At 44.1% G+C, this 20,298-nt stretch overlaps 1 protein-coding gene across 2 annotated transcripts in view; it reads right to left on the reverse strand.

Moving 5' to 3' along the window:
- The window catches only part of P2RX1 (purinergic receptor P2X 1), a 126,594-nt gene that overhangs the window by 73,836 nt on the left and 32,460 nt on the right, over positions 1–20,298 (reverse strand). The gene's annotated exons all lie outside the window — the stretch shown is intronic.

Below are 20,298 nucleotides of genomic sequence, written 5' to 3' on the forward strand. Positions count from 1 at the left end.
GAGTAGGTGCATTTATACAGAGACTTGATTACACACAGGTGGATTCTATTTATCACCATCAGTCATTTAGGACAACATTGGATCATTCAGAGATCCTCGCTGAACTTCTGGAGTGAGTTTGCTGCACTGAAAGTAAAGGGACCGAATAATTTTGCACGCACCACTTTTCAGTTTTTTATTTGATAAAAAAGTTTAAAATATCCAATAGATTTCGTTCCACTTCACAATTGTGTCCCACTTGGTGATTCTTCACAAAAATTTTAAATTTTATATCTTTATGTTTGAAGCCTGAAATGTGGCAAAAGGTTGAAAAGTTCAAGGGGGCCGAATACTTTCGCAAGGCACTGTACATCACTGCTTCAAATGCATGACTGTTATAGAGTACCACCACTCTTTGCACATATTCCCTTACACAACTTATGCTACGTGGTTGATTTACATTTTCTGAATGAATACAGTTTGTGATCGGTACTGATCGCTCCTGCGTCCATTCATAACTGAAGCATAGTAGTGTGTTTTTAAAGGAACAGGAAGCTTAGTACAGAGCATGTCCCATTCATTCACTGTCCAATGCAGCTGAGGCTGCAGAGAAAAGGACTGGGGAATCTCTGTCCATAGTCCTTTTTTCTTTCTCAAAAGCGTCACATAAGGAGTCTGTTTAGACCCCTGATATTTCATCAATATAGTTCCTAAAAAAAATTGTAAAAAATATTATTATATAAAAATAATGATAAAAATTAAAAAAAAAAAACTACTGACACTGTTCTCTGCCCCACTACTGTCTACTGCTCTACTGACATTGTCCATGTTTTAATACTTTTTAAAATATTTGTTTACATTAACTTATAATAGTGTGTGTGTGTGTGTATGTACAGTATGAATATAAACTTTGGGGTGCACACCCTAATGCAATAGGCTGCACACACCTATGGTGCGTGTATGTGTATACAGTATGTGTATACAGTATGTGTTTGTGTGTGTGTGTGTGTGTGTGTGTGATATATATATATATATATATATATATATATTTATTTATATTACACACACACACACACACACACACACGCATGTGTGTTTGAGCTTTGGGGTGCACAACCTAATACCCCAGGAAAAGCATTTCCTATTAACCACTTTACGGCCGGCGCACAACCATGTTAGTCAATTTTTTGAAGAGGGATATCTCCGTAACGGCAGCAGCTGTTATCCATCTCTTCAGGCGCCAGTCATGTGTACGATAATGGTTGTCTCTGCAGCAGGTTTGCCACAAAATCACCGTTATTGGCGACGGGAGAGGTGCCACTCCCACACCCTCTGCCGGTTAATGGAGCCCTTGGTAGCGGCGGAGGTGATCGGGTCCTTTTCTATGCTGGGTATGGAGATGAGTGAGGCTAAGATGGCCCCCACTCATCTCTATACCATAGGAGGGTGGAAGCGACGTGAACACATCACTTCCGCCCATACCTCTTAAAGGAACATTTTTTTCAATGTCATTTTTTCAAATGACATTTTTTATTTTTTTTATTGCATTTAAGTCCAAATATGAGATATGAGGACTTTTTGACCCCAGATCTCATATTTAAGAGGACCTGTCATGCTTTTTTCTATTACAAGGGATGTTTACATTCCTTGTAATAGGAATAAAAGTGATCCATTTTTTTTAAACAGTGTAAAAAGAAATAAAATCAAGTAAAAAAAAAAAAAGAAATTTTTTTTTTTTAAAACATCCAGTCCCGACAAGCTCGCGTGCAGAAGCGAATGCATTCGTGAGTAGCACCCGCATATGAAAACGGTAGTCAAACCACACATGTGAGGTATCGCGGGGATTGGAAGAGTAAGAACAATAATTCTAGCCATGGACCTTCTCTGTAACGGAAAATATACAACCTGTAGAATTTTTTAAATGTCACTTATGGAGATTTTTGAGGGTAAAAGTTTGACGCCGTTCCATGAGCGGGTGCAATTTTGAAGTGTGACATGTTGGGTATCAATTTAAATTGGGCTAATTTTACTTTTGTCTAATTTTTTTATTCAAAAAAGTAAAATTTTTTCCTGCGCAAATAAAAAAAAAAGTATTGCAATGACCGCCATTTTATTCTCTAGGGTGTTAGGGAAAAAAAAACAATATATAATGTTTGGGGGTTCTGAGTAATTTTCTAGCAAAAAAAAAACTGTTTTAAACATGTAAACACCGCATCTGAAAAAGAGGCTCGGTCCTTAAGTGGTTAAGATTAGTTTAGTATTTTGTAGGGTGTCTTATAATTTAAAAAAAATCAAAGGCTAAGGAGAAAAAAATAATTGGCACTGTCTCTGAGGATTAGGAACAGCTGGGAAGTACTTTATTGCTACACCCTTCCTGTTTTCTTTTAAGGTGAGTATAACGTACATGACATTTATAACTAATTACTGTGGCTATGACATACTGTAAATGACAACCACCTTAACCAAAGTACAAAAACGATTTGGCTATGAGCATTCACACATTCCAGAAATGAACAGCTTCAGAAAGAAATAAACATATTGCCCTTTGTCAATATATATATATGAATGTGCCTGGTAGCAGGTTCCACCCCTTATTTGATTTACGTTGTTTGCTAACAATAAAGTAAGTATAACAGATGGCCTGCGTACCAAAGCCAAAAGACAGATCATGTGATGTTTAAACTTGTTTTATGACAGAATCATAGGTGACATAAATGTTAGGCAATGAAAGTGCTTTCTAACAAAAAAAAATAAAAAATTCATGTCCTCAGATTTCTGCATCACCTATTATAAAGTTTATTACATGGCAGAGCAATTATTGCCATTCCAGAGCTCATATTTTGCTGTACAACCGACCTGTTGGGAGAGTAGATGGCTTTACAGGTGGGTTTTGGCTACATTTTGAAGCTTCACCCGCATGCACAGCATTTCATCAGCAGGCACCTCTGACTTGATTCTAATATCAACAGCTTTCAGATGAGTGCCACTACTAAATACCTCGCCCACTCTAGAGCATAGCCCAACATTCATTTTTTCTATTAGCTTGGTCCTATAATGAGACACAATTTTTATTACTAGACATGTATGATTTGTTTTGTTACGAACAAAATTCAGATTAGATGTTTACGAATCTCTGAATCACAAGAGTAACAGATTACAACATATTCAAAATAAATTCTAATGAAAACAACAAATTAATTTGTATTTGTTCTTTTCATTTGGACGACATGATGCAATAGTTTAGGTATTTTGCTAATATTTGAAGCATCTGAAATAACGTAACATAACAAATCCACAGGCCAAAGTTCTAATTTATCCCAGAAGAACGATACAATTGCTAAGGTGCCCAGAGCTTGTAGTTCTAAAACTCCTTTTTTTAGAAATACCAGATATAAGAAACACTGTTTTAAAAGTTAAGACCTATAGGGAACACTGCTCCATTGGAGTAAAACAGGACATATTGGAAGAACCTTTAGGAGTACAGATAAAACCATTGGGAAAACAGCCATGAATCCTAAGCACTGCTCTGAGAGAACTGTGTCATCATTGGCTCCTCTGTCCACTTAGTCTTCATTATTGTGGAAATTGCTACAGCCTGAGCCTTCAGCGAACTAAGACTAATACCTAGGTTCAGGCGTGTCTGTTGAAAGTTTGACAGCTCTGAGACTGACGAAGACATAGGGGTGAAGTTTCCTAAGGCCAGGGCCTGGTTGACACAAACTTGTTTCTGGCTTGCTTAATTCACACACTCCACACCAGCACAGCTTGTCAAGGCAATTTGAAGTGCACCCGAAGTTGAATTTTCTTGCTGCCACCAAGAAGACAAACCTATCTGCAAACATGGTATTAGCAGAGGGTTCTCTTGACTTCAACAAGTTGACACCAGTTGAGAGGAGCATCTTAGACTTCGTATCTACCCCTTTTATTGGTCATGCTGAAAGAAACAACTTGTGAGGACTCGAGTGTATGAACCACCTCTTAGACAGGAGATGTGGGAAGGCTGAAAGAGGAACTGGAGCACATATGCTAAGATGAATCGCTAAGGAAAAACACAGACTATGTGTCCATTAGGGCAGAATGGCTATGACCTAGCTGTGCCCTCTCAGGAGCTTTATCAAGAATCTCAATAAAAGTGGCAGTGGAGGAAAAGCATAGGTTGAATTGCAATTCCACAGAGGGGAAAAAACATCCACGTCCTCAGTTCTTGGGTGTGGAAATCAGGACAGAAACCTCAGTAGCTTTTGATTGCTTGGAGACACAAAAAAGGTCCCACAGGTGAACCAGATGACCAAACACCTGAGGATGCACAGACTGTTCATTGTGGTCTGTAAATTTGCAAGATAATCAATCTACCTCCATATATAGCCTGTCCAACAGATACATCGTCCTTCAGTCTAATAGGTGTTATCCTGGCAAAGACATAAAGGTATCGACCTCCCTCATTAATATGTTGCTGCAGGTACTACCCCTCCTCTGAATGTAAGTGACTGCCACTTCATTGCAAGGTTGGGTCTGGCTAAACTTTAGACTCTGAATCCTTGCCAGAACACTATCTGTAAGGAGTCTGCAAACTAAGGACCCCAGTGCAGAAAGAGAAAAGTGCCAACTTCTAAGCCACTGTGCCAACCATGCCCTCTTCTGCTTATTGTACCTCTTGGGGAGGAGCCTCTTACCACCTACTTCAGGAGGGATGCTACCTGGAGACTCTCCTGTTTTCTGACAGATTTCACCCAGTTTATACAGACTAATTGGGCAGTGGCGCTGTTCCCCAGGCCCAGCAAACCTTACTCCTTAGCTGATTTTCTGGAGATGAGGTAGAGTGATGCTTCTTCCTGGATTTTATTCCCTCTAGCATGAATGGAGCCTGGAGGGATACCTAGAGGCTCCAGAGGAAGAGCTGCCCTCATCTGTATTTGGAGATTTGCAGATCCCTTTTAGTGTATTTTGACACCACAAAGACATCATCCAATTCCTTTCCAGATGCGTTTTTTAACACTTTTTTATGCATTTTACCACATTCCAGTACAGTTCTGTAAAGGAAAAAAGCAGCATGTACTTTTTTTTTTTCTTAAACTGTAAAGCACTGGAACGCACTGCGCTGGTATGAACTATGCCATTGGAAGCCATATAACCTACTTTCAATGCTTTTTTGATGCAGAAAAAAAGCACTGAACTGCATGTGGTGTTAGCAGGCCCATAAAGCATGTACAGCAAGTCTGAAGAATTAAAGAGACCTGCGTCAGAAGAACTATTTTTTTTTTTTTTTTTTACATTTACCCAAACTGTTGGTCCCTTACCTATCATGCATATAAGCAGGGCCAGATTAAGAACATCATGGGCCTGGTGCTGAGGATTTTGGTGGGGCCTTTTATAAACAATAAATAAATAAAAATGCTAACTATTTTTTGTGATAACAACTAAAATTAAAGAGAGAGAGGGAGGATGAGAGAGAGAGAGAGAGAGAGAGAGAGAGAGAGAGAATAAAAGAGACAGAGAAAGGGGATGAAATAGGGTGTGAGGGGTGAGGGGTAAGGGAGGGAGGATGAGAGAGAAAGGGGGGATGGGAGAGAGAGGATGCACATGAGCATGTGTGGGAATGACATCAACGCAGCCTGGCCAAGGCAAGTGACCGAAGGCACAGAACCCAGAAGGAAGTCCGGGTGAAGATGGAAGTGCCCGGGCCCCGCTGGACTGATCACAACACAGCACTGGAGGGCTCAGTCTGACAATTTAAGTGTACCCTAATGTGCTAATATGCTGGGCATACTTGTACATTATGGCATAACCTACCCCAAGGCCTCTAAAAAGTAGTAATGTTAGAAAAGTTTACTACCGCTTTAATATCACAGGAGCCTCTCATGGGGCCTCTACTGACCCTGTGGCCCTTGGGCAGTGCTTAAGTGCATAGTTGTCAACATTTCAAAAATATTTTCAGGGACACTTTGTTTTTTACAAGTGCTATATTTAGAGTAGCTGACATCCCCCGTGTTCCTCTATACATCACAATAGTAATTACAAAATGAAATAAGTACTAATAATGGGGCAGAACAAATATGAGGACTGTGAGATTTCCTTTAGAACTGACAAAAGTGCCCATTCTAGAGCTGGTAACATTGAGGATATTCAGAATAATTTTAAAGAACAGTTTTTGTGGGCATAGGGGAGGAGTATGGATGGTATAAAAGTGGGAAGTATGTGCAGGTGAGGGAGAGGAATGTGGAGGGTCTAACAGTGGGCACTATGTACAGGAGAGGAGTGTGAAGGGTATGACAGTGGGCAGTATGCACAGCAGAGGAGTGTAGATGGTATGACATTGGGCACTAAGTATAAGAGAAGAGTGTGGAGGGTATGACAGTGAACAATATGTACAGGAGTGTGGAGGGCATGACAGTAGGCACTATGTATAGGAGAGAAGTGTGGAGAGTAGGACAGTAAGCAGTAATTACAGGAGAAGAGTGTGGAGGGAGGGTATGACGTGGGCACTATGTATAGGAGAGGAGTATGGAGGGTATGACAGTGAGTAGTATGTACAGGAGAGGAGTGTGGAGGGTATGACAGTGGGCACATTGTATAGGAGAGGAGAATGGAGGGTATGACAGTGAGTAGTATGTACAGGAGAGGAGTGTGGAGAGTATGACAGTCAGCGCTATGTATAGGAGAGAAGTGTTGGAGGGTATGACAGTGGGCACATTGTATAGGAGAGGAGTATGGAGGGTATGACAGTGAGTAGTATGTACAGGAGAGGAGTGTGGAGAGTATGACAGTCAGCGCTATGTATAGGAGAGAAGTGTTGGAGGTATGACAGTGGGCACTATGTATAGGAGAGGAGTGTGGAGGGTATGACAGTGAGTAGTATGTACAGTAGAGGAGTGTGGAGGGTATGACGGTGGGCACTATGCATAGGAGAGGAGTGTTGGCGGTATGACAGTGGGCACTATGTATAGGAGAGAAATGTATGACAGCGGGCACTATGTACAAGAGAGGAGGAGTGTGTAGGATATGACAGCGGGCGTTGTGTATAGGAGAGAAGTGTGGAGAGTATGCCAGTGGGTACTATGTATAGGAGAGAAGTGTGGAGAGTATGACAGCGGGCACTATGTATAGGAGAGAAGTGTGGAGAGTATGAAAGTGGGCACTATGTATAGGAGAGAAGTGTGGAGAGTATGACAGTGGGCACTATGTATAGGAGAGGAGGATGAAGTAATCTGGGAAGGAAAAATTTAAAGGTTTGTGGAAGGATGTTTAGGGACTGCGTAGTGGTTAAGTGGGAAAGACATATTAAGCAGAGACCAGCCATAGTCGATCTATGTATGGGCTAGCTGGTTTTACACAAGTCAACCTATTAACCGACTTGAGTACAACCAGCCTGTCAGGTTTTCCCCAAAACAATCAGTGCTGCCAGCTATAGTTAGCAACACTGATCATTGTATTCACTGGCAGAACACAATAACACGCGGGAGTGATTGCCCCATTCACAGGTCAGCAGGTGAGAGGGTGTGTCGGGACAGGCTGGGGAGAGATACTAGTCAGTCCCTGGGTAGGCATTGGTTAGTATCAGAGCCAGATACACACAGGTTACATACGCCACCATCGTTAGAGCGAGAGCAATAATTCTAGCACTAGACCTCCTCTGTAACTCTAAACATGTAACCTGTAAAATAATGTAAAGCAAAATCGTGCTAACTTTAGTGTTTTTTTTTTTTTTTATGAATGAAACAGTTTCTTTCCAAAAAAAAGTTTGAAAAATTGCTGCGCAAATATCGTGTAACATAAAAAGTTGCAAAGACCACCATTTTTTTCCATAGGCTGTCTGCTAAAACAATATATAATGTTTGAGGGTTCTGAGTAATTTTCTAGCATAAAAAAAGATGATTTTTACATGTAGGAGAGAAGTCACAGAATGGGCCTGGGTGGCAAGGGGTTAATTATCATAAGTAATATACAAATAATTATTATAAGCTCTATGAGGTCATCCTCTCCGTCTGCTGCAGTGTGTTCCAGCTTGTATTTATACTGCCGCTCTGTATGTAGCTTCTGACAGGCTGTGCAAGGAGCCCCATATCTCCGGAACCATAGATGATGGCAGCCCCATATTTTAACCAGTGCTGGAGTGGGTCTTTAGCTACCTACCCCCCAAATGTGGGGTCTCTGTGACTCCTGATCGCCGAGCTACAATCCTCGAAGTCGATCTTTTTTTTTTTTTTTTTTGGGCAAATGGGCCTATCTTGAGAAAGGGGCCTGGAGCTGCAGCTATGAGCCCCTATGTTAATCCGGCCCTGCATATAAGGGTCTTGTTTCCTTGGTAAGTGCCTCATTGCTCATGAGAATGAGGTGGCCAGCAAGAAAGAGGTAGTTGACAGAAAAGGTGGAAAAAGATTCATTGTTGAAGATACGAAGGGAAGTCAAAAACATAGACTGTAGCATTGTGCAGAGTTACTTGGACCAGCAAGACAGGCCAGGCCAGCAGCAGAAACTGTTAGCAGGTAGAAAGAATATTCCCTAGGACCAAATAGCCACCACTAATAACTGCCCCCTGACCATTATTGTGAACTCATTGGTCAAATGTACCCTTCTGTACTTATCCTTGCAGTTGCTCTACTTGGATCCCTGACTTCTGGCCTGGCTGACTACTCGATCCGGTTACTGGACTCTGGCTATGCTTTGACTATGCTTTTTCTATTTACCTTTTTATTTTTATTTAATAAACAAGTGTGATTTAATGTACTTCTGTCTCGGTCTGATTCATGGTTTCTGACAGATACACAAGGAGAGAGTAGAGAAACGGGAATGAGAAAAGGCAGAAAACATGCATTTAGCAGCCCAAGACCTGGGACAGTGCCTGAAAGAGGCTGGACCCAGCCTAAAAACTGCTCTAGACAGAGGCAGAGGCGGCTCTAGGCTTTGTGAGGCAAAACTTGAAGCCCCATGCACGCCCATAATGGAAAATCTGTAGCGTTCAGATCTACAGCTCACTGAACATTGGCGTGATCAGCGAACTGTGATATAACAACATTTTAAGAAATAGCATTAAATAATACAAACAAATATTAGAACTTACCTATTTTATGTAAAATTGTGCTGTTTTTTTCTGCAGATGCTCAGTTCTGGGTTTAACTTGAGATAAGCAGTGCACAGGGGACAGTAGGGCAGAGCACAGGAGGTCAGGACACAACACATGGGGGGCATGAAGACACATTACAGGGGGGCACAGCATGGAACATCAGGGTACAGGGCACATCAGGGTAAAGGGTATGGGGCACATCAGGGTACAGGGCACACAAGAGTATAGGGTATGGGGAACATCAGGGTACGGGGCACATCAGGGTACAAGGCACATCAAGGTACACGATTATGGGGCACATCAGGGTACAGAGCACAGGGCACATCAGGGTACAGGTTATGGAGCTTATTAGGGATTCAGGGTACAGGGTATGGGGCACAGCAGGGTACAGGGTACACTTTTTTCTATCAGTTTCCTTCAAATGCAGAACATCACGGGAAGCGGCTGTAACAGTGGAGGCTGGTGCTCAAACTTTTTGGGGGGACACAAACAAACTGATAAGTTCTGAAAAAAAAAAACATCAATTGCATCTTCACTGTGCCCATCAAACGCAGCCGCTGTGCCCATCAATTGCCACCACTGTGCCCATCAAACGCAGCCACTGTGCGATAAATGCAACCACTGTGCCATAAAATTCAGACACTGTGCCCATCAAACGCCGCCACTGTGCCCATCGAATGCCACCACTGTGCCCATCGAACGCCACCACTGTGCCCATCAAATGCTGCCACTGTGCCCCGGCCCACTCGCCGCCTGCCCCCGTCTGCCCATCAAACACTGCCACTGGGCCCATCGAATGCTGCCCCTGTGCCCCCCGGCCACTCGTCTGCCCATCAAATGCCGCCACTGTGCCCATCAAATGCCGCCACTGTGCCCATCAAATGCCGCCACTGTGCCATCAAATGCTCCCACTGTGCCCAACAAATGCTCCCACTGTGCCCATCGAATGTGCCCATCTAATGCTGCCACTGTGCCCCCCACCCACTCGCTGTCTGTCTTACCCTGTCTCGGTAGTACAGCGGGAGATGGAGGCGGACAGCATCCTCCCATGCTCCGCCATGTCCTCGATGTCTTCTCTCATCCTCTCCTCCCGTCCTCTCCTATCTTTGGATGCCTAATAGGCGTCCAATTACAGCGCCTGTCATTTCAGCCAATCGGGTAACAGACCCGAGCATGTGATTGGCGGAGAGGTGGTTCAGTGTTAGGAAAGTGAATATTCATTTGCTTTTCTAACATACCTGGGTGAACTGTGAGCGCCAAGCCACTGGGCTGTAATAAGTCCTCTCTTATGTTAAGCTGCTTCTTGGCAGCCCCTCCTCTGCTCTCCTCCATCCCAGATGATGTCATAAGCAAATTGGGATGGACAAAAAGAGAGAAGGGGCCAGCAGGGAGCAGTGCGACATTAGAGAGGACTTATTACAGCCACTTCCCACGATACTCTGCATGTCAGACGACACTCAGTCTACCCGTAAGGCATCAGCTGTCTGTGATTGATAGGTAGATCGCCGCGGACCTCCCGGGGGCTTAGCCGCAGAACAACTGGGAAACCCCAGTTGAGAAACACTGCAATGGGCAAATTATGCCACCACACAAATAGGTAGGTAAGGAAAATTTCTCAGACAGTGGCACCAAAAACATTAAAAAGGTTCTAAACCTTCTACAAAAACATTTTTCCTGACAGACTCCATGGCAGCCTATGTGTTTGTTAACCTCGCCTCCTCTCCAATGCTACATGACCCAAGTCCCATAAGTTTGAGCTCACAGCCAGAGACTGCATTCGTTTTTTGTCCTCCTCATTGGACCTACAGCAATTCACATACAATTTTCACATGATGTCCAAGACCGGATGGATAGTTGGGTATACTATTTATGGTGGGAAAAGCCCAGGTCCCAGATATGGGCGAGTGAGTGGCTTCAGGCATGTATGTTCCAGTGGTGGGGGACAGCCCAGAGGAGACGTTTAGCATGGTGTCAGCTGGCAAGGTCTGGAGCCCTCAGCAGAAACCCCTCCATGGCAGCAGTTTATGATTTTTCTATGTCGTTTTGTCAAATTCACTTGTATGCTCTCCCTGGCTCTAGTTACTCTCGTGCCACCGGGAGTGCTTCTGCATTCCAGAACACTGTCTCCCTCTTCTGAATTGCGGCCGCGGCTAGCTTCCGTGCATGCGCAAAACCACGGGTGAAACCGAGGCTTGGTTTGCGCATGCACAGCTTAGCAGGGGTGGCCGCACAGGCGACTGACTGCAGGTTGCCACAGCACAGGCACAAATGGGGCGGCGGTGACGTCACCAGGGCAGGGAATTTAAAAACCCTGTCAGCCCCTGTCTTTGTGCGGCAGTTACCCCAGGCCTTGGGAACCCAGCATCAGGTAAGCACCAGCTCAGGATTATGGTGTGGTGGGGGGGGGGGGAAGAGGCAGCTCTTAAGGGGAAGTGCATCCCTTTTGTGTTCCCACTTTCCTACTTCTTTTGCTCCAGGATGGTGTGATGTTCCTATAAGCTGCAGGATCTTTGCCTAATCGTCCGCCAAGGTGCCATGGACAGGTCACTGCCACAGCCAGTCCTCGCGCTCTAGGTACGTGTGGGTGAGAGAAACAGGGCCAGGTTTGCTGATGGATGGACATGCCTACTAATGACATGCCCCTTTTTCCCTACCCTTTTCTTTAGCCCTTGCAGGTCAGATCGCCAGTTCATGGTACGGGACGACAAGGACCTGACCAGGCCACAACGTCAGCGTTCTTCATCCAGGTCCAGACGTGACTCCCCATCTAGGACCCATAAACAGAGGAGATGTTGCCATTGCTTATCCGACACCACACCCATGGCCATGACAGCTGCTCTGAACACAGAGCCTGCTGGGGGATGTGGGACACGAGTCCCAGAGGGAAAATCTTTGTGATCCAAGTTATGCCCAGGCAGTCAGGGAAAAAGAGACTAAAAACCAACAAATGGAGTCTCTAGTGAAGCGTGTGGTGCAGCAGTCCCTGAAGGAGTGGGGTATGACCCATACGTGCAACCAGTCCACCACTATATCAGTCTCCTTGGTTGATAAGGCCCAAGAGGACCCAGGCCTATCCCAGCCTTATAATGCTTTGCACGGATCTTCAGATAGCAAAGTGGAGGGAGACGAGTTTCTTGGAGTCTTCACCTTTGCCCTAGTCTCACCTCTGATTAAAGCGGTCAAGGAGGCCCTCAAATGGGAGGATCCTTTCACTTCCCCAGCTAAGCAAAGAAAGTTCTTTAAGCATTTGGGGATTGAGCGCCCTAATTTTCCACTCCTTTCAGAGTTGAAAGATATCATTGAGGAGGAATGGAGTAAAGTAGACAAGAAGACCTCTCTATCAAATAACTCCTCAAAACTCAAAAAGAAAGTAAAGCACTTGGAAAACGCTCCCCTGGTAGATGCAGAACCGATGCAACTAGCTAAGCACATCACTCTTCCTCCAGAGAATGCTGTGTCCTTCAAGAATGGGCTCAAGAGGAGAATAGATCAGGACCTCAATAGTATATACGGGCTAGCCGTATGGCCTGCAAACCTGCCTTGGCCCTTGTGACCAAGTCCAAGGCAGTGGAAGCCTGGACATAAAATGTAGATTCTGTGCTCAGGGGCAGGTCAGAAGAACTGGCCAGGGGCTCAGCTGTCCAAGAATTGAAGCTGGCAACAGCCTTCCTGGGGGAGCCTTCCATCGATCTGATCCACCTGTTGGCCAAGGCTATGCTATCCACGGTCATGGCTAAGCGGGCCTCATGGTTGCGCCCTTGGCTCGCTGATCCAGCTTCTAAACAAGCCTGGTGTAGGATCCCCTTTAAAGGGCCCTCATTGATTGGCAACAGGCTGGATAGAGCTATAGCCCAGGCCACGGATTGAAAGTCGCGCTTCTTGGCCCAGGATAGGCGTCTGTTTGGCCAGAAGAGGCCCCAGCGGAGAAGACGCAGTACTGAGTATTCAAGGGAAGCACGCTCCTACAGGCCGACCAGGATTTCAAAAGGAATTGGAGAAGGGGTCAAACACCCTTTCCAAAAGCCCGCCAAAGGCCAGGCATCCAGCAGACGTGATCCTGCTAAGTCATTTTGAGATTGGGCCCACTCAGGCGGGTCTGGTGGGGGCACATTTTCTTCTCTTCCGGCACGTCTGGGTGGCCTCAATCTTGGACTACTGGACCATCCGGACCGGCATTTGTTATGTCTGATAAATGCAAATAAAAAATATATACTTGGCAGAAATTCACAGATTTCCTGTGTCTTGCGTATATTGTGTGCCCTCTAAGGTAGTCAGCCTTACTAGTTCCTATATTCGACTAAAGAACATTATTTCATTACTCTCAATGTTTTGCAGGTAAAAAGGTGGGGGGAATTGAGTAGTTTAGTCAAAGATAACCAACTGGGCTGGGCGGGGCTGACACTATTTCCTATAATCTCAGTACAGGAAAAGACACTGTCAGACCAACATGCCGTTTTCTTTACTTGCAGGGTCTCTAAATGGTAAAACCATGAGGAAATATGCATGTATTGCAGAAATATACTGCATTGTTTTTATTTTGTAAAGAGCTCAGTTAAAGTAACTCATATACACTACATTGTCAAGAGTATTGGGGTGCCTGTCTTTATGCACACATGAACTTTAATGGCATCCCAGTCTTAGTCCCTAGGGTTCAATATTGAGTTGGCCCACCCTTTGCAGCTATAAAAGCTTCAACTCTTCTAGGAAGGCTGTCCACAAGGTTTAGGAGTGTGTCTATGGGAATGTTTGATCATTCTTGTGAGGTCAGACACTGATGTTGGATGAGAAGACCTGGATCGCAGTCTCTGCTCTAATTTATCCCAAAGGTGTTCTATTGGGTTTAGGTCAGACCAGTTAAGTTCCTACACCCCAAACTCGCTCATCCATGTCTTTATGGACCTTGATTTGGGCACTGATCCAAATCATTTGGTGGGGGGGGGGGGGTTATGCTATGGGGTTGTTTTTCAGGGGTTAGGCCTGACCCCTTAGTTCCAGTGATCACATCTTTGTGGGAACAGTTTGGGCATGGCCCCTTCTTGTTCCAACATGACTGTACACTATTGCACTAAGCAAGGTCTATAAAAACATGAATGAGTGAGTTGGGGGTGGAGGAATTTGACTGACCCCAACCCGATAGAACACTTTTGGGATGAATTGGAGCAGAGACTGAAAGCCAAGCCTTCTTGTCCTTCTTGGCCTTCTTGTCCAACATCAGTTCTTGATCTCTCAAATTTGCTTCTATAAGAATGGTCAAACGTTCCCATAGACACCCTCATAGACCTTGTGGACAGCCTTCGCAGAACCACATGGGTCTGTTCACCAAATATACTGTAAAATTGGAAGTAAAACTGGAGTTTCAAATATATTGTGATGATGGTGTAAAGGAGTGTATATTTTTCCTTTAATAATGAAACGTTATAATACAATAATATGGTATGGGTAATGTTATTCTCATATCTACGGTATTGGTATGATAGTTCTCTATTATCTTTTCAAGTATGGATTTAAAATGATAGATTAGACCATGTAGATTCTAAGTTGTAAGATATAAAGGTACTGTAAATAATTCCATTCAGCTCTACACAGATGGTAACAATATATGGAAGTGTAACATCATCATTTGTGTGTAAATTCCAAATAAACGGGTCTGAAGGGTTTTAGCAGTTGTTTGACTTGTTTTACGTACTTCACTTAGTATAGCTAAAAAGTACAGCTGCTTGACCTTTTGTACACAAATATTTAGAGTAAAACAATCACCAAATATAAATATATTAGGACACTAACAAATAGCTGTGTGAATATCATTTTTGCAGTGCACTAACTCACGTGGGTTGTGTTAAGGCAGCCTATTTCATTTAAAGGGGCTTTCAAGGTATTTCAACATGTCCAATCCTTGTAACACAACACATAGTGCATTACTGTACACTGCCATGTGTTGCAGGGCACTACATTACAAGTGTATTGGGGTGGCAGTAAAAAGAAATACAACACAAAAGAAATGCAACACAAAAGTATTATTTAGCCCTGAAACATGTAGTGTTGTCATACTTGATAAAATTCCTTAAAAGAGAAGTATGGTTTAGTATAGCTAAAAAGTACAGCTGCTTGACCTTTTGTACACAAATATTTAGAGTAAAACAATCACCAAATATAAATATATTAGGACACTAACAAATAGCTGTGTGAATATCATTTTTGCAGTGCACTAACTCACGTGGGTTGTGTTAAGGCAGCCTATTTCATTTAAAGGGGCTTTCAAGGTATTTCAACATGTCCAATCCTTGTAACACAACACATAGTGCATTACTGTACACTGCCATGTGTTGCAGGGCACTACATTACAAGTGTATTGGGGTGGCAGTAAAAAGAAATACAACACAAAAGAAATGCAACACAAAAGTATTATTTAGCCCTGAAACATGTAGTGTTGTCATACTTGATAAAATTCCTTAAAAGAGAAGTATGGTTTTGGGTTTTTCTTTAAAATAATACTTACCTAGGTGGATGCAGCATTAATCCCTCACTGTCTCCAAGGGTGAGAAATTAGCGATCGCTCAGTTTTGTCCTCCTCTCTGAGCAGAGAACCGTTGCTCACCTGGCTCTCTGCTCTGCCCCTCTGCGTTCACTGGAGCACTGGGCTGTGGAGGGGGTGGGAGCGGCTGGCTCAGGCTCTCAGCGGCTTGATGAGAGGCTGAGCCAGGTAGTGGTGAAGGCTCCTGGGTGGATCCCGACCATATGGTCGCAATCTTTCCCCAACCTGTGACATCAGTCAACAGCGGAATTTAACCTGCTCTCTGTTGAAAACGGGTCACAGGAGTACAGAATAAACTGCACTCCTGTGATCCACAGAAGTACAGTCAAACAAGCTGTGACTGTACTTTTCCTTTAGGTTTGATTACAATGTATATGTTTATATGTTATCTCAAACCTAGCATATTTAGCATGTCTTTTAAATTCCTAAAACACTCCACGTCAAGCTCTTGTTATCATCTGACATCTGATAAAATAAAGTTAGTTGAAGTGTACCCACATCTCTCTGACTTTAAAGTGTATGTCAGAGGAAAAAAAACATATGCAGAGTATATGTGCAATGCATAAATATTTCCCCAATTTTTCTCCCTTTATGGACCCTGCAAATACAGAAAAATACCTGTCAATGTACCATTAATGCACTTCACTCCTAAGTCCTGTTGTGGGCTTACAACACACAGCATTTTTGTGGACTAATGCTGGCCATACACTATACGAAAAATAGTCCAAAATTGGGTCATTTAGACCAGGGGTCATCAACCCCCAGGACGCGGCCCACTACCGGGCCATGGCCTTTCTGCAGCCGGGCTGGGAGTGCAGGCGGGCGGCATGAGAAAGCCTGGCGGCTGGCATGAGACAGCCGGGTGGCCGGCATATAAGCGCGGGTGGAAGAGATAAGCAAGCAGGCAGGCAACATGGCAGGTGACATCATCTCTCTCTGACCCCCCGCATCGCTGCTCTTCTGCCCTGTCAGCTTCGATGTCAGAAGTGCAGCAGGGAGCAGAGAGATGACATCATCTCTCACCACTCTCCTGCCTTCACTCGGCAACCCTCTGTGCTAGATGGACCAGTGTTGCCACCAATGCAGTCGCAGGTAGCGTGGCAAGTGACAGTCCACATCTGGTGACGGGCAACGTGGCAAGTGACATTCCGCATCTGGTGACAGGCAACATGGCAGATGATGTGGCAAGTGACAATCCACATCTGGTGGCAGATAGTGTGGCAAGTGACATTCCGCATCTGGTGGCAGGCTACGTGGCAAGTGACACACTCAGGGCTCCCACTAATTCTGCATTATGGCGAGTGCACAAAATCAATAATCGTTGGGACTTTTTTGAGGCGAAAAAACGAAGGACAGGTTAGAAAATTTTCTGCTGAATGAACGCTAAATTGAAAGGTTAATGTGTTTCCCATGTGAACTGTCTGCACTAGGTATATGTAAAAAAATTAACATAAAATGCATTCATTTATGTCCACTGAATGATTTATCAGTCATTACATGATAAAACTATCGTTTGCACTCGCAGCCGAATGTTCCTTTTTCGAAAATGGGTTTGGGTGATTTTTCGTATTGAAGTCATTTCCACCCTGCAATGGTATGGAGACAGGTGGGAGGGAGTCCAGAGGGCACCAGAGAGAGGTGGGAGGGGGGGTGCCCTCTCCTGCCACCGATAAAAGTGATCTTGCAATGAATCCGCCACAGAGACCACTATTATCGGAAACCGGACTGCTCGTTGACGAAGAGGATACCGGGGCTAGCTGCTGCCATAACAAAGATATCTCTCTTCAAAGATAGGACATATATCAGAAGTAGTTAGAGTAGTCCCTGCACTACTTTGGTCCGACTTTGATGCGACTTGAGGTCCATAGACCTCAAGAATACACAGGCATTGCTTCAAGCCACATCAAAATCACGGCAAAAAGCAATAGTGGAAATCTAGGCCTAGGATTTAGTCCGAAACTTGTGTTGCATACACACGATCGGACAAAGTTGTCGGAAAATCCGATCGTTCGGAATGTGATAACGTTCATTACGACGGGACTACGTTGAGGCTACTAGCCAATAGCTTTGGTCTCGTAATTTGATCTGAGCATGCGTGGCACTTTGTCCGATCGTAATTCTCTACAAACCATCGGAAAAAGTCTGATCAGATTTTTTGTTGGAAAATTTGAGATCCTGCTCTCAAATTTTTTCCGTTGGAATTTCCGACAGAAAAAGTCCGATAGAACCCACACACGATCAGATTTTCCGACAATATAATCCGATCTGACCTTTTCCGTCTGAATGTCCGACCGTGTGTACAAGGCATAAGAGTGATGTTAGATCTAACCTGTTGTCTTTTGCTAAACAACTCAAAATCTCACACTCTTCCAATTTCCACAACAAAAAGCTGATCATTCTATGGTTCAAGGTAAGAACTAGGAGGGCTAATTAGACTACTTTGATTTTCTGACATTAGCAGTATTTTTTTTTCTACTTTTCAAACAGATAAAACATGCTTTTAATGGGATATTAAACAGATCAAAAAGGTAACAAATAAGAGATGTTCATTGTTAGCATTTAGATGCACTTTAAGAGAAATGTGTTTATTGGTCTGCATCTGCATTACTCTATGGATTAATTTGTTTTATGGAAACTGTTGATTGACAGTAGCAGTCCTGCCTAGTATCCTTTGACTTTAGTCACTTGAGTCCCTGGAGCTTTTTTTAAAACTGCCCAGGAATAGTAATTATTCATCCCGGAGCTGCCCTAGCACTGTTTTAAAATGCAGGTCGGTCTCAATGATCGCTGCGGCCCCTGAAGGCTTTATTGCTGGAACCGCTGTCAGCCTGTAACAGCTCACACTCACAGCTAAGCACAGCAGCTGAAACCATCAGCTCCTAGGCTTCTGACTGTGGTACATAGTGCAGCTGTAGCAGCTCACTATTAATACAGTGCTTCTGCTTTGTGTTTACTTTTAAAGTCAGACAGTGGTAGCCAGTGGAATCTATACTTGGGGGGGCAGCAAACAGTATGCCAACCTCCCCAGTGGGTTGATAGCACTTACCCCATCACCAGCAGCTTCTCCCGCTCTGCGGCGGCAGCCTCCCATTCTCCTGCTCTCCGTGGGTCATTACGGCGACAGCAGCTTCTGTTTCCCTCCTCCTCAGCGGCCAATCGGGAGTCTTCACTTTTTGGGCAATCGAAAAATGGGTCTCACACCCGCTTCTGATAGGCCGGATTGAGGTTCAGTGTTTCAACAGCGAATATTCATTTGCATAAAAATTTCTTTAAAAAAGAAAAAAGAATATTCATTCGCTGTTGTAACACACCTGGGTGGGCTCTGGTCGCATCCTCTGCAACCTGAGCCCACCCTATTTTGAAGCCTATTAGAGCCTCTGGCTCTAATCAGGTGCTTAATAAAAAAATCACTGCTGCAATTCATGCACCCGTTGCCCTGAAAGGGGCTGGACACATAAATAGCAGGTGGCTGCGCAGGCCATGGATACATTCATGCTGTGCATGAATGTATCCATTATGCATATAGGGGGTGAGGAGGAGAAAGGGGGCAGCACCTGGCGCCCATAACGGAAGGGCTGCTGCCGATGTCACATCCCCTCCTCTGAGTACAGAGTTTGAGACTGAGCTGCTTTAGCTCTGTCTAGTGTTTCCCTACAGCAATAGGAGTGATCTGCACTCCATTAGCTTCAATGGAGGACAGGTAAGACATCAGGGGTCTAAAAGACTCCTGATGTCTCATTAAAGAGAACCTGTCACAAAGGGTTTAAAATCTGGATTTTCCAAAAGCATTTGACACAGTTCCCCACAAACGTTTCCTATAAGGGCGAGTTCAGAGGGTGGTGATAAATGGGGAATACTCGGGAATGGTCAGGAGTGGGTATTGGGGTCCGCCCAGGGTTCTGTGCTGGGACCAATCCTGTTTAATTTGTTCATAAACGACCTGGAGGATGGGGTAAACAGTTTAATGTCTGTATTTGCGGATGATACTAAGCTAAGCAGGGCAATAACTTTGCAGGATTTGGAAACCTTGCAAAAAGATCTGAACAAATGAATAGGGTGGGCAACTACATGGCAAATTAGTTTTAATGTAGAAAAATGTAAAATAATGCATTTGGGTGCCAAAAATATGAATGCAATCTATACACGGGGGGAGAACCTCTGGGGGAATCTAGGATGGAAAAGGACCTGGGGGTCCTAGCAGATGACAGGCTCAGCAAAAAGCAAACAGAATATTGGCATGTATTAAAAAGGGGATTAACTTCAGAGATAAAACAATAATTCTTCCACTCTACAAGACTCTGGTCGGGCCCCACCTGGAGTATACTGTCCGGTTCTGGGCACCGTTCCTCACGAAGGATGTACTGGAAATGGAGCGAGTACAGAGAAGGGCAACAAAGCTAATAAATGGTCTGGAGGATATTAGTTATGAGGAAAGGTTGCAAGCACTAAACTTATTCTCTCTGGAGAAGATGCTTATATGATACCAATGTATAAATACCATACTGGTGACCCCACAATAGGGATTGAGGTTTAACCTTAAACTGCGTAGAGGGTTCTTTGCTGTAAGAGCGGGGATCAAAAACATTGCCTGCACTACACATGTTACGTATTGCCATGCATGCCAGAGTGTGAGCAATAATTCTAGGGCCAATATCCACAGTTGACTCTAAAGTGATGACCTGTGCTTTTAACCACTTGACCACCCGAAAGTTCTATAACCCTTCAT

The sequence above is a fragment of the Lithobates pipiens genome, unplaced genomic scaffold (genome assembly GCF_037356315.1).
Source record: "Lithobates pipiens isolate NorthernLeopardFrog02 unplaced genomic scaffold, aLitPip1_a1.2 Scaffold_16, whole genome shotgun sequence".
NCBI lineage: Eukaryota > Metazoa > Chordata > Amphibia > Anura > Ranidae > Lithobates > Lithobates pipiens.